We start from the raw sequence: 24,777 nt of genomic DNA on the forward strand, positions 1-24,777 counted from the left end.
GAGGGACCCTTCACTCTCTTTGATCTTCCTGTAGTGCCATCTGTATTGTGCCATTATAACCTGCAGATGCAAAGCTGGATGCTGCTGCAAGAGGAAAACCTGGCCCCAATACGCTTTTCTATTTTCTTGTGCTCGTGCTCTTTAGATCTCAGAAAGTAGCCTAGAAATGGGCAGAGAATTACAGAAGTCAATGTTCAAATTCTGTTTTGAGAATTTATATCTGCTGTCTATATTTTGCACTATATTTATCTATTTTTCTATAGTTGTTACTGAGGTGACATTGCATATTTTAAAGTCATCTGCCTTGACCTCTTTGAAAAAACCCTGAATATAAATGTTAATTAACATTTTCTCTGCATACAGTGTGCTTTGTTTTTTGTTTTTTAATTTTGTGGTTACCATTATGTATTAAAAAGATTATATTGTATGTATATGAAAATGGATGGAAGAAATTGCATTACAATTAGTACTATTATTATGTGGATGGAGTCAGGGGCAGAGTTTGGGCGGTCAGGGGCGGAGCTTGGGCAGGGTTACTTGGTTGGTATTTGTTAGGCTTAGAACAGGGGAGTCAAACTCAATCACATTAAGGGGCTGAAATCCAAAACACAGGCTAAGTCGCGGGCCAGACCCTGCCCAATCTCCGCCCCAGACCCCGCCCCCCATAATAATACTAATTATAACAACTTTTTTTCCATTCATTTTTCATATATACACACACACAATATAATCTTATTAACACATAATGGTAATGGTTAACCACAAAATTAAACTACACAAAACACATTGTATGCGTCTCAACATTCATTCCTACCAGAACACAGATAACCCCTATGCAAATACGGGACCAAAAACTAAAAGTACTAATATATATATATTTTTTTTTAAAACACCCTAAGATTCAAGATTCTGCATGCAGTACAACCCCCAGAGAAAAAGAAACAAATTTATTTCTTCCTGAGCAGTGCAAAAGATAGACAGCAGATTAAAATGCTCAAAATTGACACAATTAAAACACTAACTTGAAAATAAAATCATTTCCCCTATCTTTGTTGTCTCCCTCCCTCCATGCTATGCCTCCCTCCAGCGGGTGTCTAACCTTCTGGCCAGTTCCAACCTGGCCGTTTTATGCAGCCCACGGTCCGATGCCCCCCGGTATCATCTTATGGCCAGCTCCTTCCTCCTCATAGCCATAGTTCGCACGGAGCCATGTGCAGCGGCTCCTCGTGCATCCTGCACCTGAACCAGAAGCCTTCTCTCTGACATTGCAAGGTAAAACTGGCAGCATTGGACCGCGGGCCACATAAAATGACGAGGCGGGCCGGATTTTCCCCATGGCCCTTGATTTTGACACCTGTGGCTTAGAAGGTACTTGGCTTGAAAAAGTTGAGAAACACTGATTTACAGGATCCAGACTGTAGAAGACTGCCCAGCATTGATCATACTTTAATCTATCCCAAGATGAAATTTTGAAGCAACACCGGGTTAAAGGAGAGCACGATGAAAGAGCAAGAGACAGGCAAAAGGTTCAGGCTCACCCTCGCAGCTGTTTTCCTCTAGTACAGCTCTGCAGAGAAAGCTCAGAGTGATATGAATTCATTAGGAACCAGGCCAGACCATGATAGACTGGAATGTCTCTTATCACTCTGCAGTGTAATTACCACAGTTGAAAAATTATCAAGACAAAGAAATGTCCTTAATGCTTGGAGTACAAACATGTTTTATAGCGATTCCCTTCTCCCCCAAAGCTGAACAGTCCCATTTTCTAAATGCCTGGTAGGAGGGAAAGAATGTCCTATATGTACAGAGAGAATCCAGCACTTTTCACACACGTAAATATCTTACTAAATATATAAAAAAAAAAAAAAAGACCAGTTCCCCCCTACAAACATCCTCACCCCTCAGTATCTTCAAAGTGGAAACCAACTATTAGCATAATCTGGCTGGATACTTCATTCTTTCAGACAATGTACATTAGCACAGCTTTCATCTGTACACCTGCAACCCGTTGCCCCTGACTGCAGCCAATGACAAATAAACAGTGTACCCCTAAAAAAGAAGGGATTTTGTGGAAACCAGCCTTCTGAAGATCTCCAACTTCTAGCAGAAAGGTCAGAAGGAAGGGCCATTGCAGAGAACTTAGCCAAGAGGCAGCAGTGTGAAGATCCTTGGCCATGTTTCAGGCTTCCTCCCAGAAGCAAGAGAGACAGACATACTTGTTGGGAATAAAGAGTAAGCGCTGTATGATAAGCCTGGGTTACTCTTTACTTATTTAATAAATAAACAGAACTACATTATCACAAACAGTGATAATAAACAGAATTACATTATCAATTCCAGTGTCTGTACTTCAGCCTCCTAGGTGTTCAGTTTCTTGCTCCTACAAAATATACGGGGTGTGATAAAAAAAAAAAATACGGTGAATGTTTAACCCTTTAATTGGCAGATAGTGAAAATGGCTGCTTTATGTAACTTGATGTTATATGAGAAGGGCCAAGTAACAGGCATTTGGAGTGCAGATCTCTCATAAGAGCCACAGAAACACGTTGTTTCTTAGCAACAATGCCAAATAAAGATACATTACCATTAATCCCCACATCCCATCATTCTTGCCACTTTCTGAAGCAGTTCTGGAAGTCCTCTTTCATGAGTGTCTTTAGTTGCATTGTCATGGTTGTCTCAGTATCCTTAATTGATTCACAACAGAGAATGACACGGTGGATGTTACCCGCAGTTAGCCGTGGGTAACCCGCCAACACGGTGACCAAAAAAAAAGGTCACCGCGAGTTCGGGGACAAGGCCATTCACCGCCCCGTGGAGCGGTGAATGGTAGCACGGGGCGGTGAACAAGTAGTGAACGCGCGGTGAACGAGCGTTCGATCCGGCAGCCCACTCTCTCCCGCCGGCCGTCCATGTATCTCCCTCCCTCCTTTTCTTCTTGAAACTGGCGATTTCTATAAGGCTACGAGCTGTATTACAGCCGGAGCCTTGAAGTCGCGTCGCGTTGCCTGCTGGAAACAGTCTCCTCTGACGCAACTTCCTGTTTCCGGTTGCATCGGAGGAGACATTTCAAGCAGGCAACCCGACACGACTTCAAGGCTCCGGCTGTAGTAAAGCCTTATAGAACTTGCCAGTTTCAAGAAGAAAAGGAGGGAGGGAGGGAAATGCTCGGCTGGCCGGCGGGAGGGAGCTGCTGGATCGCATGAAGGGTGCTGGGGGTGGGGAGATGGAGAGGAGAAGACACTGAAGATGGGGACGGGGCTGAGGCGGTGAAAGAGACAGTGGGGACAGTGATGGGATGGCAGAGACGGGGACAGGACGGGGCGGTGAAAGGACCAGCAGGGACGGGGCGGTGCAGAGTATGGTGGTCCGGAGATGGGACGGTGACGGGGACAGAATTATTCTCCGTGTCATTCTCTAATTCAAAACATTTACCTTTCATGGTCGTTTTGACCTTGGGGAAGAGCCAGAAGTCACATGGTACCAGATCTGATGAATGAGTTGAATGAGGACACACCATAATGTTTTTATTTGACAGAAATTGCTGCACCAGATAAGCGATGTGTGATATGGAGCATTGTCATGATGGAAGCTGAAACCATTTGCCCATTTCTCAGGCCACACTCACTCGCGTCATGTTCAAATCTGTTGTTAAAATGTTTTGAACAGAACCATAAGAGATGTTCAGATCCTCAGAAATTTCCCTAATAGTCAATCACCTGTTTGATCGAATCATTTCACTTACTCTTTCAACATTCTCTTTCTTGGGTTTTTAATGTTGAAGGACGTCCCGATTTCTCCTCCTCACCAACTGATTCACAACCATTACGAAATCGCTCAAACCACTTGTAAACCATCTTCATGGTCACTACAGCATCACCACGAACTAATTTTAACTTTCCATGTGTTTCCTTAGCACTTTTTTTGCAGTTTGAAACATAATTTCATGTTTTTTTTGTGATCCATGATTTACAGCACACTTTAAAACACACCTTCTCTCAACCATAGCTCACAACTGACCGACTGCACCAAACAAGCTGAACCTTGTCACACACTAAGGTTTGACGCACCACTTCCCCCTCGTATATACGAAAATTTCATCCCATCAGGCAATCACAAAAGACCACACCAGTGTTGAAATGAGAAGCTTCTTTCATTTGACCATGGCTTTCTCTAAGCACTTTAAGCCAGCAATTATCCTCTTAGCTGATTACAAGGTAACAAGCCACAGCAGAAGGTGCTTGCAAATTAACCCCTTCATGTAGGAAAGTAGCATCATGGCAAGTTAATAGTCTATCTTAGCTGGTATGCAATTCATTGGGGAGGGTCTCTTTGGCACCAAGCTTGATTTAAGAATCTTCTAAAATATTGATCTCATTTCCAAAGCAAATCAGATTTACCCATACGCAATGCACAGGGAAGGAATGAGCTCTACTTACAGCAAGCTGAAAAAGCTCCAGAGATCTTACAGCAGATCACTGACCACTCCCAGTTTTACACCGAGAAAATGATTTCTTGCTTTCTGCTGTAGTCCACTATTCCCTTCTCTTCTAACCAGCAGTATGTTTAATCATTAACTGAAGCACCTGAGGACATCACCTGGCAACCTCCCAGGAGTGGCAGTTACACCCAGTGTATAGATAATCTCTCAGGTGCAGGCCCACATAAACAGCTTTCAGTGAACAGCTTAAGCTCCTAACAACGCCCCCCCTCCCCGACTTGCTCAACAGCAAGCCATAAAAGAAGAAATGGCATTCAGTGACCTCCACCCCCCTCCCACCTATATTATAAGAATCATCTTTTGGCATTTGCATGTGCATATAAAGTAATTTGATAAAAATCCTTGTATAAAAACTTAGGTAAGTGCAGACTTCGCAGTACAAACTCTGTTAATTATTAAGTCTTCAGACTATTAGGGCTAGATTCACTAAGGCCATGAATCGGATCCAATCCGTGACCAATCTGATCCGATCCATGGCCGGAGGGGATGATTCACGAATGTGCCCTCATGCTAATGAACAGTGATATCGACTGTTATATGTAGTCTGGACATATAACATATAACAGTCGATATCACTGGTCATTTCTACAGGCTGGATTACTGTTAATGATTATTAGTGGCCATTATAATAGTTGCTCATGCTAATGAAGGCATTCAGAATCACGCCTCCAATCAACCGCCTGGATCGCTCTTTCGATATATTAAGGGGAAATAACCTGCGAAGGAAGCGGTGGGGCCATTGGATGACCATGGAATAAAGGGAGTGCTAAAGGAGGACAAAGCCATTGCCGACAAACTGAACACATTTTTTGCGTCTGTATTTACCAAAGAGGATATACACAACATAACGGAAGCCGACAGGCTATATGCAGGAAACAAAGATGGGAAACTGTCGGGGCTGACGATCAGTCTAGAAGAGGTTTGCAGGCAGATTGATAGGCTTAAAAACGATAAATCCCCGGGACTGGATGGCATCCATCCAAGGGTAATCAAGGAGCTGAAAGGGGCTATAGCTGAACTGCTTCAACTAATAGCCAATCTATCGATCAAAACAGGAAGGATTTCGGAAAACTGGAAAGTGGCAAATGTTACACCAATCTTCAAGAAAGGTTCAAGGGGAGATCCGGAAAACTACAGACCGGTGAGTCTGACCTCGGTACTGGGAAAGATGATAGAAGCGCTGATAAAGGACTGCATCATTAATCACCTTGATGGACACAATCTGATTAGGACCAACCAGCACGGCTTCAGCAAAGGAAGATCTTGCTTGATGAACTTGCTGCACTTCTTCGAGGGAGTAAACAGGCAGATAGAGAAGGGTGACCCGGTCGACATCGTATATCTGGATTTTCAGAAGGCATTCAACAAGGTTCCGCATGAACGACTACTTCGAAAAATTGTGAGCCATGGAATCGAGGGTGAAATACTCACATGGATTAAAAACTGACTGGTGGATAGGAAACAGAGAATGAAAGTAAATGGACAATACTCGGACTGGAAAAGCATCACGAGTGGAGTGCCGCAGGGTTCGGTGCTTGGACCCATGCTCTTCAAAATATTTATAATCGACCTGGAAATTGGTATGACGAGTGAGGTGATTAAATTTGCAGATGATACGAAGCTATTCAGAGTAGTGAAGACGCAGAAGGACTGCGAAGACCTGCAACATGACATAAATATGCTCGAGAAATGGGCTGCGACGTGGCAAATGAGGTTTAATGTAGATAAGTGTAAGGTGATGCATATCGGTAACAAAATTATTATACACGAATACCGATTATACACGGATGTCCGGTGCAGTACTTGGAGAGACCCTTCAGGAAAGAGACTTGGCAGTACTGGTCGGCAAGTCAATGAAGCTGTCTGCGCAATGGCGGCGGCGGCGAAAAGGGAGAACAGAATGCTAGGAATGATTAAGAAGGGGATCATGAACAGATCGGAGAAGGTGCGGACTGCTGGGCACGATGGACCTCGGGTCTGACCCAGCGGAGGCAACTTCTTATGTTCTTATGTTATCATGCTGCTGTACCGGGCCATGATACGCCCTCACCTGGAATACTGCATCCAGCACTGGTTGCCGTACATGAAGAAGGACACGGTACTACTTGAAAGGGTCCAGAGAAGAGTGACTAAAATGGTTAAGGGGCTGGAGGAGTTGCCGTACAGTGAGAGATTAGAGAAACTGGGTCTCTTTTCCCTTGAAAAGAGGAGACTGAGAGGGGACATGATCGAAACATTCAAGATAATGAAGGGAATAGACTTAGTAGATAAAGACAGGTTGTTCAACCTCTCCAAGGTAGAGAGAATGAGAGGGCACTCTCTAAAGTTAAAAGGGGATAGATTCCGTACAAATGTAAGGAAGTTCTTCTTCACTCAGAGAGTTGTGGAAAACTGGAACGCTCTTCCGGAGGCTGTTATAGGGGAAAACACCCTCCAGGGATTCAAGACAAAGTTAGACAAGTTCCTGCTGAACCAGAATGTATGCAGGTAAGGCTAGTCTCAGTTAGGGCACTGGTCTTTGACGTAAGGGCCACCATGTGAGCGGACTGCTGGGCACGATGGATCACTGGTCTGACCCAGCAGCGGCAATTCTTATGTTCTTATTAATGATGGATCAGAACTTTGAGGGATGGAGGAGGCAGATATCTGCATGGACAAGTAATAAAACTTAAAGAACACTACAGAAGCAGAGAACCATCTGGCTTCTCTTCATATGTTTGAGTTTCTGCCTCCCTCCCAAGCTAAGTCATACAGCATAAACAAACCTAGAAGCCTTGTCTTAAGTGCACAAGAGCCAAAAGTAAATATACTGAACTGTAGAGAGAAAACGGTGTTATAGACAGAACTGATTTTTTCGGAGGGGCCCAATGTTAACATGAGATGTGGGGTGGCACTAAGCATACAGGTCTGAATCATACTAGTTATATTCTTGACAAATAATGCCTTTGCATGCACCTAAAAATTAGCTTCCAGATAAAAATTCTCTCTCCCCTTGGAGGCCATTTCACACCTCCACCAACTTTTCTGTAAAGAAATATTTCCTTAAGATTATTCCTTTCTACCCTTATCCTATGTCATTACTTTGACTCCTTTTCATTGAAAGAGACACACCTCTTAAAGATATTTAAAATATCTCAATCTCCTTTATCATGCCTTTCTTCCACAGCATACATATATGTATTTACAGGGATTAATTTGTAGACATAAAGGAAGCGGAGGCGGGGAAGCAAATCAAGGAAGGGTATAAAGTATTCTAACAAATTTGTCTTGTTTTGTACCTATAAGTCATTCTTGTATGGTTCTTATTACAGCATCCAAACACTGTTACATTATATCTTACACCCAGGTAGTAAGATATTTGTTGGCTCCCACTGGTAAACAATTCCTCTATTGACTTAACTTATTCAAACAAATAAATTGCATTTTAATTTGAAACCTATTTTCTTAATAAAACAGAACAAACAGCAAGGAATAACATTTGCAATATAAGTTCATAATCCAGCCTTAAATCTATGAATATGTTCCATCCTATTAAAACTTATATTAATCACCTATTCACAATCTGTAAATCTCTCTGTATGAAAATTATAAAAAAGGGAGATAAAAATTTTTTCAGATATATTAGTGAAAGGAGGAAGATAAAAAATGGAATTGCTAGGCTAAAAGATGCTGGGAACAAATATGTGGAGAGTGATGAGGAGAAAGCAAATGTGCTAAACAAATACTTCTGTTCTGTGTTCACAGAAGAAAATCCTGGAGAAGGACCGAGATTGTCCGGCAGAGTTACACGAGAAAATGGAGTAGATTCTGCGCCGTTCACGGAGGAGGGTGTTTATGAGCAACTTGAAAAACTGAAGGTGGACAAAGCGATGGGACCAGACGGGATCCATCCCAGGATACTAAGGGAACTCAGAGAGGTTCTGGCGAGTCCTATTAAAGACTTGTTCAACAAATCTCTGGAGACGGGAGTGATTCCTGGGGATTGGAGGAGAGCGGATGTGGTCCCTATTCATAAAAGTGGTCACAGGGATGAAGCAGGAAACTACAGGCCGGTGAGCCTCACTTCAGTTGTTGGAAAAATAATGGAAGTGTTGCTGAAAGAAAGGATAGTGTATTTCCTTGAATCTAATGGGTTACAGGATCCGAGGCAACATGGCTTTACAAAAGGTAAATCGTGCCAAACGAACCTGATTGAATTTTTTGATTGGGTGACCAGAGAGCTGGATCGAGGACATATGCTAGATGTAATTTACTTGGATTTCAGCAAAGCCTTTGATACAGTTCCTCATAGGAGGCTGTTGAACAAACTTGAAGGGCTGAAGTTAGGACCCAAAGTGGTGAACTGGGTCAGAAACTGGCTGTCGGACAGACGCCAGAGGGTGGTGGTTAATGGAAGTCGCTCGAAGGAAGGAAAGGTGACTAGTGGAGTCCCTCAGGGTTCGGTGCTGGGGCCAATCCTGTTCAATATGTATGTAAGTGACATTGCTGAAGGGTTAGAAGGAAAAGTGTGCCTTTTTGCAGATGATACCAAGATTTGTAACAGAGTAGACACCGAAGAGGGAATGGAAAATATGAAAAAGGATCTGCAAAAGTTAGAGGAATGGTCTAATGCCTGGCAACTAAAATTCAATGCAAGAAATGCAGAGTAATGCATTTGGGGATTAATAATAGGAAGGAACCGTATATGCTGGGAGGAGAGAAGCTGATATGCACGGACGGGGAGAGGGACCTTGGGGTGATAGTGTCCGAAGATCTAAAGGCGAAAAAACAGTGTGACAAGGCAGAAGGATTCTGGGCTGTATAAAGAGAGGCGTAGTCAGTAGAAGGAAGAAGGTGTTGATGCCCCTGTACAGGTCATTGGTGAGGCCCCACTTGGAGTATTGTGTTCAGTTTTGGAGACCGTATCTGGCGAAAGACGTAAGAAGACTTGAGGCGGTCCAGAGGAGGGCGACGAAAATGATAGGAGGCTTGCGCCAGAAGACGTATGAGGAGAGACTGGAAGCCCTGAATATGTATACCCTAGAGGAAAGGAGAGACAGGGGAGATATGATTCAGACGTTCAAATACTTAAAGGGTATTAACGTAGAACAAAATCTTTTCCAGAGAAAGGAAAATGGTAAAACCAGAGGACATAATTTGAGGTTGAGGGGTGGTAGATTCAGGGGCAATGTTAGGAAATTCTACTTTACGGAGAGGGTGGTGGATGCCTGGAATGCGCTCCCGAGAGAGGTGGTGGAGAGTAAAACTGTGACTGAATTCAAAGAAGCGTGGGATGAACACAGAAGATTTAGAATCAGAAAATAATATTAAAGATTGAACTAGGCCAGTTACTGGGCAGACTTGTACGGTCTGTGTCTGTGCATGGCCGTTTGGAGGAGGATGGGCAGGGGAGGGCTTCAATGGCTGGGAGGGTGTAGATGGGCTGGAGTAAGTCTTAACAGAGATTTCGGCAGTTGGAACCCAAGCACAGTACCGGGTAAAGCTTTGGATTCTCGCCCAGAAATAGCTAAGAAGAAAAAAAAAAAAAAAATTTAAATTGAATCAGGTTGGGCAGACTGGATGGACCATTCGGGTCTTTATCTGCCGTCATCTACTATGTTACTATGTTTCTGTTTCCTGTATACAGCAACTCAAATAACTCAAAATTAGTAATCCAAAGACCCGCTATTCAAGTAATCAGTATAAACTCGGTCCTTATGGATATAAACTTATTTTCTTCATAAAGAAGATTTACATGGACCTCAGTGGTACCGTCTCTATGTGTTAAACTTTTTTTTCATACAAAATATTGGCACCCGAGTTTGTCTTCGGTCCCAAAATTATATTTCTATATATATGTATTCTCTATTTTCAATATTTTTAATAAGATAAATACTCATCTTAGTCTACGCGGGTGGGGGCAGGCACTCCGACATAGAACTATGGGGTCCTTTTATCAAGCCGCTCTAGCGGGGTTAGCGCGTCAGACATTTCATCATGCGCTAACCTCCGCAGCAGTCTAAACAACTAACACCTGCTCAATGCAGGCATTAGCGGGTAGCGCAGCAGGTGATTTAACGCTCGTTAAACTCCTACCGCAGCTTGATAAAAGGACCCCTATATTTCGCCCATACTGGGCTTTATCAAGGAAAATCCACCTTAAGCCAAGCAAATGCGGGGAGCATGAGTTGTTTGGCTTAAGGAGGATTTTCCTTGATAAAGCCCAGTATGGGCGAAACATAGTTCTATGTCGGAGTTGCCTGCCCCACCCGCATAGATTTAAGATGAGTATTTATCTTATTAAAATATCGAAAATAGAAATAATATATATATCTATATATATATATCTATATATAAATATAACTTTGGGACCGATGACGAACACGGGTGCCAATATTCTGTATGAAAAAAAAAGTTTTAAACACATACAGAAGGTGCTGCTGAGGTCCATATAAATCAGTGGTTCCCAAACCTGTCCTGGGGGACCCCCAGCCAGTCAGGTTTTCTAGATATCCCTAATAAATATGCATGAGAGAGATTTGCATACCTGTCACTTCCATTATATGCAAATCTCTCTCATGCGTATTCATTAGGGATATCTTGAAAACCTGACTGGCTGGGGGTCCCCCAGGACAGGTTTGGGAACCACTGATATAAATCTTCTTTATGAAGAAAATAAGTTTATATCCATAAGGACCGAGTTTACACTTATTTTCTGTTCCCTGCCACATCCTGCTGGTGAATTAAACCTGCAGTGTCTTCAGTGATTATTCCCAGAGTTTGAAAACCTCTGCTTATTACAAAAAAAAAAAAAAAAGGAAGAACATTAATAAAACAATGATGGAATCTAATTAGAAAGAGAAAGTCCGGGGGAAAGCAGGAAATGGTCTCTGTCAAGCTAAAGCCTATCATTTGAGTTTATGACTTCATGTTCAGAGCAGAGAGCACTTTCCCCTGCACATACAGAAAAGGAAAAATCCTTTAGGAAACAGCAGAAAGCTACTTGTGCATGCACTAAATGGGAACCCCAGATATTCACAGCATTCTTGAAGTGGTCACCGCATACACCTGGGCCCCACATTTTCACAGCATTTTTGGAGTCGGCTCTGCATATGCCCAGAATCCACTCCTCTTATTATTCTAACAGGGAACACATGGCAGCGAGCCATGGAATCGAGGGTGAAATACTCATGTGGATTAAAAACTGGCTGGCGGATAGGAAACAGAGAGTGGGGGTAAATGGGACAATACTCGGACTGGAAAAGCGTCACGATGGTGTGCCACAGGGTACGTGACTTGGACCCGTGCTCTTCAAAAACATTATAAACGACTTGGAAATTGGTATTATGAGTGAGGTGATTAAATTTGCAGACGATACAAAGTTATTCAGAGTAGTGAAGACGCAGGAAGATTGCGAAGACCTGCAATGTGACATAAACATGCTTGAGAAATGGGCCGTGACATGGCAAATGAGGTTTAACATGGATAAGTATAAGGTGATGCATGTCGATAACAAAAATTTTATACACAAATACAGGATGTCCGGTGCAGTACTTGGAGAGACCTCCCAGGAAAGAGACTTGGGAGTACTGGTCGACAAGTCAATGAAGCTGTCTGCGCAATGCACGATGGCAGCGAAAAGGGCAAACAGAATGCTAGGAATGATTAAGAAGGGGATCATGAACAGATCAGAGAAGGTTATCATGCCGCTGTACCGGGCCATGGTACGCCCTCACCTGGAATACTGCATCCAGCACTGATTGCCATACATAAAGAAGGACACAGTACTACTCGAAAGGGTCCAGAGAAGAGTGACTAAAATGGTTAAGGGGCTGGAGGAGTTGCCTTACAGTAAGAGATTAGAGAAACTGGGCCTCTTCTCCCTAGAAAAGAGGAGACTGAGAGGGGACATGATCGAAACATTCAAAATACTGAAGGGAATAGACTTAATAGATAGACAGGTTGTTCACTATCTCCAAGGTAGAGAGAACGAGAGGGCACTCTCTAAAGTTAAAAGGGGACAGATTCCGTACAAACGTAAGGAAGTTCTTCTTCACCCAGAGAGTGGAAGAAAACTGGAACGCTCTTCCGGAGGCTGTTATAGGGGAAAACATCCTCCAGGGATTCAAGACAAAGTTAGACAAGTTTCTGCTGAACCAGAACGTACACAGGTAGGCTGGTCTCAGTTAGGGCACTGGTCTTTGACCTAGGGGGCCGCCGTGGGAGTGGACTGCTGGGCACAATGGACCACTGGTCTGACCCAGCAGCGGCAATCAGTTCTTTTGATGAAGTGCATAGTTAATGGAAACATTTTCAGCAAGCACAAAAGTATTCAATGCATGTGTTTGGAGCCACTAAGAAGCATTCAGCTCAGGATACAACATTCCACACATCTTTAATTTTTTTTTTTTTTAATTTGCATTGAGCCTGAGGCACTAAACAGCCAAGAGTAGCAAAAAGAGATTAGGAAATGAGAAAAGAGAAAACATTTTTACCTCAGAAGCGTGTCTCAGATTTTCTTTTGCCGATATGTCTGGTGCTCTGGTAGCCCTACGTGTCAAGCAGCACAAGCTAAAACACTCTGTATCAAATTACTCTTCTTGTGAGCCGCTCCTTTCCTACAGTGCTCTGGAAAAGTCATGCATCCTGCAAGACCTTGGGTAAGGATTCCTTCCCCTGACAATTCTGGACATCATCTAAACAGCTGCCTTGGGGTGGGGGTGAAGGTCACCAAATCATTTCTGCAAAACTACCAAGTTACTTGGTTCCAGAAAAAAAGGCCAGTCTTGGACTGCAGACAGCCCTATCAGGAAGAAATATGAAAACTGCAGCACTGATTTTAGAGGGACAGGATCAGGAGCTACCATATTGCTTTGGGATGTAAGTTCAAAACCATGACTACTTGCAGATCATATGGAAATAGAACAAGGTTTAATGAAGGGGAGAGTATGGCATAGTTGTTAAAGCTTCAGCCTCAGCACCCTGAGGGCAGATGCGATTCTGTATAGGATGCCGGTGTGCGATTCTCAGCCGCTTCTTAGGCGGCTGCAGAAACCGGTGTCCTATACAGAATTTCCCCCTTTGTGCCTATCACAATATTCCACACCAAATCAGTACTAAATAGTATACAGGCAGCACTGAGGTGTGCTGGCCCTTGTTCATTGTTGTCTTCTCCAGCGAGCAGCTGGCCTTCCCGAAGCTGGAATCAGCATAGTACAGGTCTCCCTCCAGATTTGCGGGTTCGGCATTACAGCTTCGGTTATTCGCGAGTGTTCCATCTCCCAAACAGATGTAGTTCTCTGTTTCCTGAACTGCTTTTAGTTCTCCCTCTCACCTGCTTAATCAATCGCCTAATTCGGAACAACTCATCCAGACCAAGAACACAGAACCCCTTCATTTACCCCCTAATAAAAGGGATACAGCGAAAGAAAATGCACGACAGGCTATTTGCCATGCAAGCAGCAAACTAGACACCCACCCTTGCCGATTTGCTGACTTCAGCACCAAACTACAAAACCTTCAGAAGAGAAATCAGAACCATGTTATTTAAGAAATTTATCAAGACAGGCTCATGATATAACCGGTTACTTCAATCTATCTCCAGAGCTCAATCGTTCCAACCAAATAGCTATCTTGTAATCTTCTGGATATGACCAGAATCTCCTCTTATTGTAATCCGCCTAGAACCTCAGGCTATTTGTGGAATAAAAAACACCAATGTAATATAATGGGTTCAAACCCTCACTGCTCCTTGTGACCATGGGCAAGTCACTTAATTCCCCTATTGTCCCAGGTACATCAGACAGATTGTGAGCCGACTGGGACAGACAGGGAAAAATGCTTGAGTGCCTGAATAAATTCATGTAAACCATTCTGAGCTCCCCTGGGAGAACAGTATAGAAAATTGAAAAAATAAATAATCAAGTTGCTCCCAGGAACAATGCCTGACACGTTACGCCAACAAGGCTGCCTCAATAAGACAAATGTGTTGCAAACCTTTCAAGCTGTTGGCACATTATCTAAGGGCTGCGTATGGAGGGCACCCGGAAATTACATGGATGTCCTCCAGCCGTGATCCTGGGGGAGTGCTGCTGAAGGAGAGGCGAGGAGAAGGAGCAGAGGCATAAGCGCCGGCTGACTGACTACAGGACGTGCCTCTCGCTGTGAGACAAGTCCTGTAGGCAGTTGGCCTGTGCCGGCGACTCTCCTCCTCGCCAGCATATCAGGGCACACCTGGAATCCTCTGGGGCACATAGTTTACGATACACTGGATAAGAAAACAGCTTTCATAAACAATGGCAGTGTGCTGTGTGCAAAAATGCTTCTCCAACTCTTTTAAAAAAAAAAAAGTTCTGGGTTCTGTTATGACTAGCAAACATGAGCACTTTTTAAACTAGCCTGCCCCTTCATACTGGTGTCAGGTCAAAAGCGCGCCGGGACAAAGGCACGCGCAGACAATTGAGCGCAGCGTGGAGGCGCGCGCTGCAGAAAATATACTGTTTTTATGGCTCAGACGGGGGGTGGGTGGGGGGAAACCCCCCCCACTTTACTTAATAGAGATCGTGCCGCGTATGTGGGGGGTGTGGGGGTTGTAACCCCCCACATTTTTACTGAAAACTTTACTTTTTACCCTGTTTTTAGGGAAAAAGTTAAGTTTACAGTAAAATGTGGAGGGTTACAACCCCCCCCAAAACCCCCCACAACGCGCCGGCACGGTCCTCTATTAAGTAAACTGGGGGGGGGCTCCCCAACCATAACCCCCCGTCAGAGCCCCTAAAAACTGTAATTTTCTTCGGCACGCGCCTCCATCTTGCGCTCAGTTGTCGGCGCGCGCCTTTGTCTTTCGCGGGGTTGTCTATGAACCCTTCATACTATACTAAGCCAAATGAACTAAAAGTGCTGCTTTGCCAAATATTAACATGCCTTCCAAGTAACTGTAGCCTGCACAGTCTAATTTATTATATACATCAACAGCTCTTTAATGTGCTTACATAAGCTTTTTGCATGGAAACTCTGAAAAGCTCATGCTCACAAGCCGAGACGCAAAACAGCTCTTTCCCATCAACACTGTGCAAAACTCCACACTAATTGTGTTGCTTTGCAGACAGATTAAAACTTAACTCCACACCAGTGAAATGCACTTGAGTTTTTGCATGACATCCCTAAATACGTATGCGCCTATTTTGTGGTCTGCCTCATCTGTAAGTCATCAGTATCAGCCATTAGCAAATGCACACAGCCCCTAGGATGAAGGTAAAGGCACTAAAGGCCAATATATGGCACCCAAGATGTGTGTAGAAATTAATAGTTTAATGAGCTCAGTAACATCAATAATTGGGTGCTGGCAGCCATTTATTGGTGTTAACTCATTAATATCTGCTTGCACACCTGGCTGTGTGCCTATTCTATATGACAGTGTACCTAATTCCATAGCCCTTAACCAATGTTCTCTGTTTCTAAAATGGGGTGTGGCCATGGGAGGAGCATGGGCGTGTCAGAGGCACTCAAAACTGCGTACATAATTATAGAATAAGGGGTCCATACTTCATTACTTGGGCAGCAGCATTTACACTAGGTTTCAGCAGGTATAAATCTGGTGCCCAAAGTTAGGCACAAGTTATGCACCCCTGAAGGTGTGAATAACATGAGGAAGGAACTAGCATACACTCAGAATTGTGTAATTCGGCCATGAGCCGGAGCTCCTATAGTCAAACCCACCACTGTGTATGGAATAGTGAAAAACTATGAGTAAAAGTGCTATTCAAAAGATACAAATGGCTGAGTAGAAAACTTCTCTACTTCTTCTTTCCACTCAGCCATTTGTATATGACAGAACAGCACACAATTGACCCAACTTCATTTTTACTAGTCTGGCATTTAAGCTTCTCAATTCTTACTTTGGGTTCCTTGAAAAAGAAATTCGAAACATGGTCCATGTCAGGGGACCTGCAGAAAACCCTAAAAGCTAAGTGAGAATTTTCCTTTTTTGCCATTGAGAACATGGATTTTATCTTTTGAATAGCACTTTTACTCATATTTTTTCACTATAGGAGCTCCGGCTCTTGGCCAAATTACACAATTCTGAGTGTATGTGAAGTAGACCACATTATATATTTAACTATTTATGAGATAATTAGTTGAAAATACACTATTAGGAGTCTTTTTTGCATTTTCATATTTAGCTAATTTGACTTCCTATCTGTTTAGTATTTATTAAATAAGCTTCCCTACTCTACCTACTATAAATGTGCATGAGGCAAGTCTATTTCATTTGAGAGGAAGCTCCGGAAAGCACAGTTACTTACCGTAACAGGTGTTATCCAAGGACAGCAGGCATATATTCTCACATGTGGGTGACGTCATCTACGGAGCCCCGATGCAGAAGCATTTTCAAGCAAACTTGATTGAAGATTTAAGTTTGCTCTGCTGCTCCACGCATGCGTGCCTTCCTGCTCCACTAGGGGGCGCATCCCCTCGTGGTCTCCAGTTCACTTAACTAGCAAAGAAGCCAACCTCGGAGAGGTGGGCGGGTTGTGAGAATATATGCCTGCTGTCCCTGGATAACACCTGTTACGGTAAGTAACTGTGCTTTATCCCAGGACAAGCAGGCATGATATTCTCACATGTGGGTGACCTCCAAGCTAACTGAAAAGGGATGTAGGGAAGTTGGCAATTTAAGCAAATAGATTTCGCAAAACCGATTGGCCGAATCGGCCATCGCTCCTGGACAGTGAGTCCAGACAGTAGTGGGAGGTGAAAGTATGAACCGAAGACCACGTGGCAGCCTTGCAGATTTCCTCGATAGGTGTGGACCTGAGGAACGCTAAGGAGGCTGCCATCGCTCGGACCTTGTGTCCCGTTACTCGACCATGCAGCGCGAGACCAGCCTGAGCGTAGCAGAAGGAGATGCAATCGGCCAACCAGTTGGACAAGGTGCGCTTGGAAACTGGGTGACCTAACCAGTATGGGTCGAATGACAAAAACAATTGCGGGACTTTCCGGTGTGGCTGAGTGCATTGGAGGTAGAAGGCCAACGCTCTCTTACAGTCAAGAGTGTGGAGCGCCACCTCTCCGGGATGAGAGTGGGGCTTGGGAAAAAACACAGGCAAGACAATGGACTGATTGAGGTGAAAATCAGACACTACTTTAGGCAAGAACTTTGGATGAGTGCGGAGTACCTCCTTGTCGTGATGGAATACCGTGAAGGGTGGGTCCGCTGCCAGAGCCTGTAACTCACTAACCCGCTGAGCGGAAGTGAGCGCAAGCAGGAAAATTACCTTCCAAGTGAGGAATTTTGGATGGCATTTGTCTAGGGGCTCAAATGGAGGTTTCATTAGTTGAGCCAGAACCACATTGAGGTCCCAAACCACCGGAGGAGGTTTGAGAGGAGGGTGGACATTCAGGAGACCCTTCATGAAGCGAGAGACTAAGGGATGGAGCGAGAGGGCTGGTGAAAGGCCGCAATCGCACTGAGGTGTACTCGAATGGAGTTGGTCTTTAGGCCGGAGTGAGATAATTGAAGTAAATAGTCAAGGACCAGAGGGACGGGGACCGACACCGGGTCCTGGCTGTGGGAGGAGCACCAGGTTGAGAATCTGGTCCACTTTTGGGAGTAGCAGGTTCTCGTCGAGGTCTTTCTAGAGGCCTCCAATATCTCCTTGACTGATTGAGACACGGGGAGAGAAGTCAGGGGGAAAGAAACCAAGCATTCAGATGAAGAGATTGAAGATTGGGATGTAACAGCGAACCCTGACCCTGTGATAGTAGAGAGGGAAACCGAGGCAGAGGCAGTGGATCTCTGACACTGAGTTGAAGTAGAAGGGAAAACCAAGGCTGGTGTGGCCAGCGAGGAGCAATCAGAATCAGGGTGGCTTGTACTGTTTTCAGGTGGACAAGCGTCTGCAGGATCAGAGGAAACGGTGGAAACGCGTACAGGAACCTTCCCTCCCAGTCGAGGAGGAAGGCGTCGGCCTCGAGCCGGTCCGGGGAGTACATCCGGGAGCAGAAGAGAGGCAGTTTGTGATTGTGTGGGGATGCGAACAGATCTATTTGAGGTGTCCCCCACTGTTCGAACACCCGTCGTAAGGTCTGAGAGTGCAGTGACCACTCGTGTGGCTGGAGGAGGCGGCTGAGTCTGTCCGCCAGACAGTTTTGTTCTCCTTGTATGTACACCGCTCGAAGGAAGGTGTTGTTGGAGATTGCCCATTTCCAGAGGCGCAGGGCTTCCCGGCAGAGGGGCCAAGACCCTGTTCCCCCTTGTTTGTTTACGTAGTACATTGCTATCTGGTTGTCGGTTCGGATGAGAACCACCCGGTCGTGGAGCAGATGTTGAAAAGCTACAGCTGCGAGATAGATGGTCCGAAGCTCTAGCACGTTGATGTGGCAGCGACGGTCCTCTGCTGACCACATCCCTTGAGTGCGTAGGCCATCCAGATGGGCTCCCCAAGCGTACTCCGATGAGTCCGTGGTGAGCACCTTGTTGTGTGGGGGAGCGAGGAAGAGCAAACCTTTGGAAAGATTTGAAGAGTCGGCCCACCAGCGGAGCGATCGTTACAAGGAAGGAGTCACTGTCACGGGGCGATCGATCGAGTCCCGATCTTGACGCCATTGAGAGGCTAGGTTCCATTGAGGGATTCTCAGGTGGAGACGGGCGAATGGTGTGACGTGGACGGTGGAGGCCATGTGGCCTAGTAGAGTCATCATCTGTCGAGCTGATACCGAGGGTAGCAGTGAGATCCTTCGACTCAGGTTTACTAACGCCTCTAGACGTGGAGGGGGGAGGAAGGAACGGAGGCGAACCGTGTCCAGCGTGGCCCCGATGAACTGCAGGGACTGTGAGGGGCTCAGTTGGGATTTTGGGAAGTTTACCTCGAACCCCAGACTCTGTAGGTAGATAATAGTCTGTTGGGTCGCTGAGATAACCCCTTCCCTGGACGGGGCTTTGATCAGCCAGTCGTCCAGGTAGAGGAATACCTGAAGGCCCTGGGAGCGTAAGACAGCTGCGACCACCACGAGGCACTTGGTGAAGACCCGGGGTGACGATGCTAGGCCGAAGGGGAGATCTCGGTATTGTAGGTGCAGGTCCCCTACTTGGAAACACAAGAACTTGCGGTGAGCGGGGTGCACTGGAACATGTGTGTACGCCTCCTTCAGATCGAGGGAGCAGAGCCAATCGCCTTTTTCGATCAGGGGGTAGAGGATCGGTAGGGAAAGCATCCGAAATTTTTCCCGTACCAGAAATTTGTTGAGTCGTCTCAAGTCTAGTATTGGGCGTAGGTCTCCCGTTTTCTTCGGTACCAGGAAGTAACGGGAGTAGAAGCCTTTCCTCCGTTGGTCGGGGGGAACCTCCTCCACTGCTCGCAGGCGAAGCAGATCTCGAGCTTCTGAGAGGAGTAGGGGTAGTAGCGTTCGGTTGGGAGGGCACTTCCCTGGGGGGCTGTCTGGGGAAATGGCTCGAAAGTTGAGAGAGTATCCTGATGAGATCACGCCAAGGACCCATGCGTCCGACGTGAGTTGTTTCCAGTGAGGGTAAAAAGCTCTGAGGTGGCCCCCGATAGGCAGGGAGCTTGGAACTCTGGCGGAGGGGGTCAGCCCCCTTCCGCGTATCCTGTCAAAAGGACGGGGATGGTTTGGTAGTTGCAGGCGGTTTGGATTTGGGTGGGGCCCGGTGGTGGGCTTGCGGACGCCTGGGCGGAGGCCGGGAGAAGGCAGGAGTGGATTTTTGCGGGTAGCAGCGCGGAGGGACCCTGAATGGCCTGGACGCGGGCGGTTTTGGCTTTTGCCGGACAAGGGAGGCAAATGAGCGTTCGTGTTCAGAGAGGCGTTTTGTAGCCGCCACGATAGTGTCGTCAAACAGCTCTTTTCCCATGCAGGGAAGGTTAGCCAACCGGTCCTGTAAGTTGGGGTCCATGTCGACCAGGCGCAGCCAAGCTAGTCGGCGCATGGCGATAGCAAAGGCTGCCTCTCTGGAGGAGAGTTCGAAGCCATCGTAGGCCGCGTGGAATAGATGGAGGCGTAGGTTGGAGAGGGACTCTACAAGCAGGCTAAACGCTCCTTGGCGAGAGGCTGGTAAGTCAGTCTCAAAGGTTCTCAGTAGTCCGATGAGGTGTTTGAGGTAGGATGTGAAGGTGAAAGTGTAGCTTTGCACCCTAGAGGCCATCATCGCATTTTGATATAGTCTCCTGCCGAACTTGTCCAGGGTTCGGCCTTCCCGACCTGGGGGGACGTGGCTGAGACCCGGGAGGGGTGAGCCTTTTTCAGGGACGATTCTACCAGCAGCGACTGGTGGGAGAGCTGCGGTTGTTCAAACCCCGGGTAGGGTACCGTACGGTACTTGGCCTCCATTTTGGAGGGGACGGCTGTGACCATGTAGGGGGGTCTCCAGGTTCCTGTTGGAGTACCGGATTAGGCGGTAAGCGAAGGGACTCTCTGGGCAGTGATGGCATGTCCAGCTCCACTAGGTACTCCTTTGAGTATCTGGAGTCGGACTGGAGGTCTAAGTCCAAAGCGTGGCCCATGTCCTTGACAAAGCGAGTGAAGGATGGGCGGGATGTTCCCGAGGCCCCGTGTGGGGTCGGTGAACGAGACATCCGTCGGGTGGAGAAGGACGGGGAGACTTCCCTCGAGTATCGAGGTTCCCACTCCGATCCACGTTCTGAGACTGGGGAAGCACTGTGAAAGTGTTCCAGGGTCGGGGATCTCCGACGTCTCGAGGAGCCCCTCGGAGACGATGCCGGGGTTCGGGGTACCGATCGATGTCGAATCGGTGACCTCGACCCGGACTCCCTCGGTGAAAGCCTGACACCTCGGATCGGGGCCCCGGTCCAAGGGGGAGTTCGGAGGATGCGCGGGTTGGAGAGTGATAACTCCGCCACCCTGAGCGGTCCCGTACGAGGTGTAGGGGAACGGCCTCATAGAGTGGGGGAACTCCGGGCCTTCTTGGAGGTACGGCGGTTCGAGGTTTCTGTCGGTTTAGCACGACGTTTTGCCCTGTGGCGGTCTGTGGAGGGAGAGCGCCTCGGCGAGGAGTCAGAGGAGGATGAGATGCGGCGAAGCTTGCGCACTTTTCCCCGAGGTGGCTCGACGCGAGGCTCAGGCTGGTCTGGCACTTGCGGGGTCGAGGTCGAGGCCGGTTGTAGATGGGCCATTGCAGCGGACAGCTCCGACGAGATCATTGCTCGGAGTAGGTCCTGGAAGACAGGCACGGACAGCATCGAAGGCATGTCCACTGCCTCGGTGCACTCCACTGGGGGCGACCTCGTATCAGAGTATTCCCGTGTGGTGGAGGCACGGCCCGAAGGCTTGGAGGGCTTCGCCAGGGCTGTAAGCATGGGGCTTCCGCCATGCGTCGCCGGTGTCCCCGAGGTTGGTTTCTTTGCTGGTAAAGAACCTGAAGAGGGAAGAGGGGACTTACCCGGAGCCGAGGCTTTCTGTTGTCCCGAGGACTTCGGAGTCGAGTCTTGAGGCGATGCCGAGGTATTCGGGGCCGAGGTCAAGGCCGGGGTCGAGGCCGGGGCCGACCTCGAGGCCGAGGTAGAGGGTTGGTCTGGGGTGAAAAGATCCGCCATGTGGGCTTTCCTTTGATGGAGGGCCCGGTTCTGGAAGGTAGCGCACTGGGGGCAGGAGTCGGTTGGATGAGCGGCCCCCAGGCAGAGGATGCACCGGCGATGCGGGTCTGTGATGGAAAGAAGCCGCTCGCACCGAGTACACTTCTTAAAGCCGGTCAAAGGCCGGGACATAGAATCGAAAGTGGCCGCGGCTCGAGTAGCCACGCGGCCACGGGGACCCGGAAGCCTCCGGGTCGGTCAAAAACGAAGCAGGAATCAAGTTGAAAAGGAAAAAATTCGCGCACAGCGACTTAATCGATAAAAACAAGAAAAAATCACGGTGCTAGAAGGCAGTTGGGGCAGAGCCTGAAAAAACACGACTTCTAGGCTCAGCGGAAAATTTTGAACTGGAGACCACGAGGGGATGCGCCCCCTAGTGGAGCAGGAAGGCACGCATGCGTGGAGCAGCAGAGCAAACTTAAATCTTCAATCAAGTTTGCTTGAAAATGCTTCCGCATCGGGGCTCCGTAGATGACGTCACCCACATGAGAGAATATCATGCCTGCTTGTCCTGGGATAATGAGAGAGCATAGGATGAAGTTAAGAGAAGTAATCTAAGTAAAGGGTGATAGATGCATGGAATAGGCTCCCGGCACAGGTGGTAGAGACAAAGACTGTGTTTGAATTCAAGAAAGCATGGGTCAGGCACTTGGGATCTCTTAGGGAGAGGAGGAGATAGTAGATGCTTCAGATGACCATACGTCCCGTTTTCAACGGGACCGTCCCATTATTGGACCGACGGTCCCGTTGTCCCGAGCCACTGCTTCGGGATGCCGAAATGTCCTGTTTTCAGTGACAGCATCCCGAAGCTGTGCGTGGGGACAAGGGGACGGTCCCTCCAGCGCCAAACCCCCGCAGTGTTCTCCGCGCCCAGCTAATCGTGCTGCTGCCGCTGCCGATGCTCCTTCCCGGGCTGATTCCAGCATTCAAATTGAACCCTCTCTGGGGCTCTAATGTGTGCGTGCCGGCTTCCCTTCTCTTCCCTCCGAAACCGGAAGTTACGTCCCGGGGGGGGGAGGAGAAGAGAAGGGAAACCGGCATGCACACGTTCGAGCCCTGGAGCAGGAGTTCGCTACAAGCAGCGACAGAGGGATAAGGGAGGCAGGTCAGTGACGGAGAAAAGCTTACAATTTGCTTTGGGCCTTCCCCACTGCTGGGTCCGACTCCTGCCTACTTTCTGTTTCCGTAAAGGCAGGACCCGGCAACGAGGAAGGCCCAAAGCAAGGAAGAGCAGCAAGTTGTAAGTTTCCCTCTGTCGCTGACCTATGGAAGATAGGTCAGCGATGGAAGGAAGCTTGCGACTCTGCCGATGGGAGGGATGGGAAGAGAATGCTGCTGCTGCACCCAAGGGGGGAGGGGGAAGAGAAAAGCTGCTGCTGCACCCAAGGGGGGAATAGAAAAGCTTCTGCTGCACCCAAGGGAGGGAGGGGGGAAGAAAAAAGCTGATGCACTCAAGGGGGGGATGAGGTAAGAAAAAAGCTACTGCTGCTGCACCCAAGGGGGGGATAGGGGAAGAGAAAAGCTGCTGCACCCAATTGGAAAGGGGATAGGGGAAGAGAAAAGCTGCTGCTGCACCCAATTGGGGAGAGAGAGGAGAGAAGGAAGACCAGGGAAGGGAGAGGAGAGGAAAGAGATGCCAAGACCATGGGAGGGAGGGAAAGGAGCTACCAGACCATGGATAGGGGGCGGAGAGATGTCAGGGTATAAGGTGGGAGGGGGAGGAGACAGATGCCAGACCAGGAGGAAGGAAGGAGAGAAAGGAAGAAGAGATGTCAGAAAATGGAGTGGAAGAGGAAGATGGAGATGGAAGGAGAGGAGAGAGATGGGAAAGAGATAGAGATGCCAGACCACGGGGTGAAGTGGGAAGGAAGGAAGGAAGGAAGGAAAGGAGAAGGGAGAGATGCCAGAGCATAGGGGAGGGGTGGAGACAAAGGCTGGAAGGCAGTGAGGGGGACATAGGAAGGAGGCACCGAGGACACTAAGGATATAGGAAGGAGCATTAAGGACATAGGAAGGAGGCACTGGGGGCACTAAGGACACAGGAAGGAGCACTAAGGACATAGGAAGGAGGCACTGAGGACATAGGAAGGAAGGAGGTAGGGAATAGAAAGGGACAAATGTTGGGCCTGAGTGCAGAAAAAAAGAAATTAAAGAAAGGATACACAGTCAGAAGGAAACGCAACCAGAGACTCATGAAATCACGACAGCAAAGGTAGGAAAAATGATTTTATTTTCAATTTAGTGATCAAATTGTGTCAGTTTTGAGAATTTATATCTGTTGTCTATATTTTGCACTATATTTGTCTATTTTTCTATAGTTACTGAGGTGACATTGCATATTTTAAAGTCATCTGTCTTGACATCTTTGAAAACCCCCCAAATATAAATGATAATTAACATTTTCTCTGCATATAGTGTGCTTTGTGGTTTTTTTAAAAATGTTATGGTTACCATTATGAATTAATAAGATATTATGTGTACATGAAAAATGAATGGAAGAAATTGGGGGCGGAGCTGGGGCAGGGCTAGAGTGGGATTGGGGGTGTGGCTAGGGCGGGGTTGGGGCAGGACTGAATATTAATAGATGTCCCGTTTTGATGAAAAAAATAAATGGTCACGTTATGGATGCTGTGGATGGGCAGACTAGATGGGCCATTTGGGCTTTATCTGCCATCGTGTTTCTATGTTCAG

At 47.0% G+C, this 24,777-nt stretch overlaps 1 protein-coding gene across 4 annotated transcripts in view; it reads right to left on the minus strand.

Annotated features, from left to right (window-relative positions):
* The window catches only part of TMEM45A (transmembrane protein 45A), an 80,978-nt gene that overhangs the window by 28,863 nt on the left and 27,338 nt on the right, over nt 1-24,777 (minus strand). The window contains exon 1 of one of the 4 annotated variants that reach the window (XM_033941826.1): nt 12,976-13,030. The exons of the other annotated variants lie outside the window; for them this stretch is intronic. The gene's annotated coding sequence lies outside the window, so the exon portion shown is untranslated. Of the gene's footprint in view, nt 1-12,975; nt 13,031-24,777 lie in introns of those variants that run through there. 4 annotated transcript variants of the gene reach the window in all.

This window comes from Geotrypetes seraphini, chromosome 4 (assembly GCF_902459505.1).
Source record: "Geotrypetes seraphini chromosome 4, aGeoSer1.1, whole genome shotgun sequence".
Classification (NCBI taxonomy): Eukaryota; Metazoa; Chordata; class Amphibia; order Gymnophiona; family Dermophiidae; genus Geotrypetes; species Geotrypetes seraphini.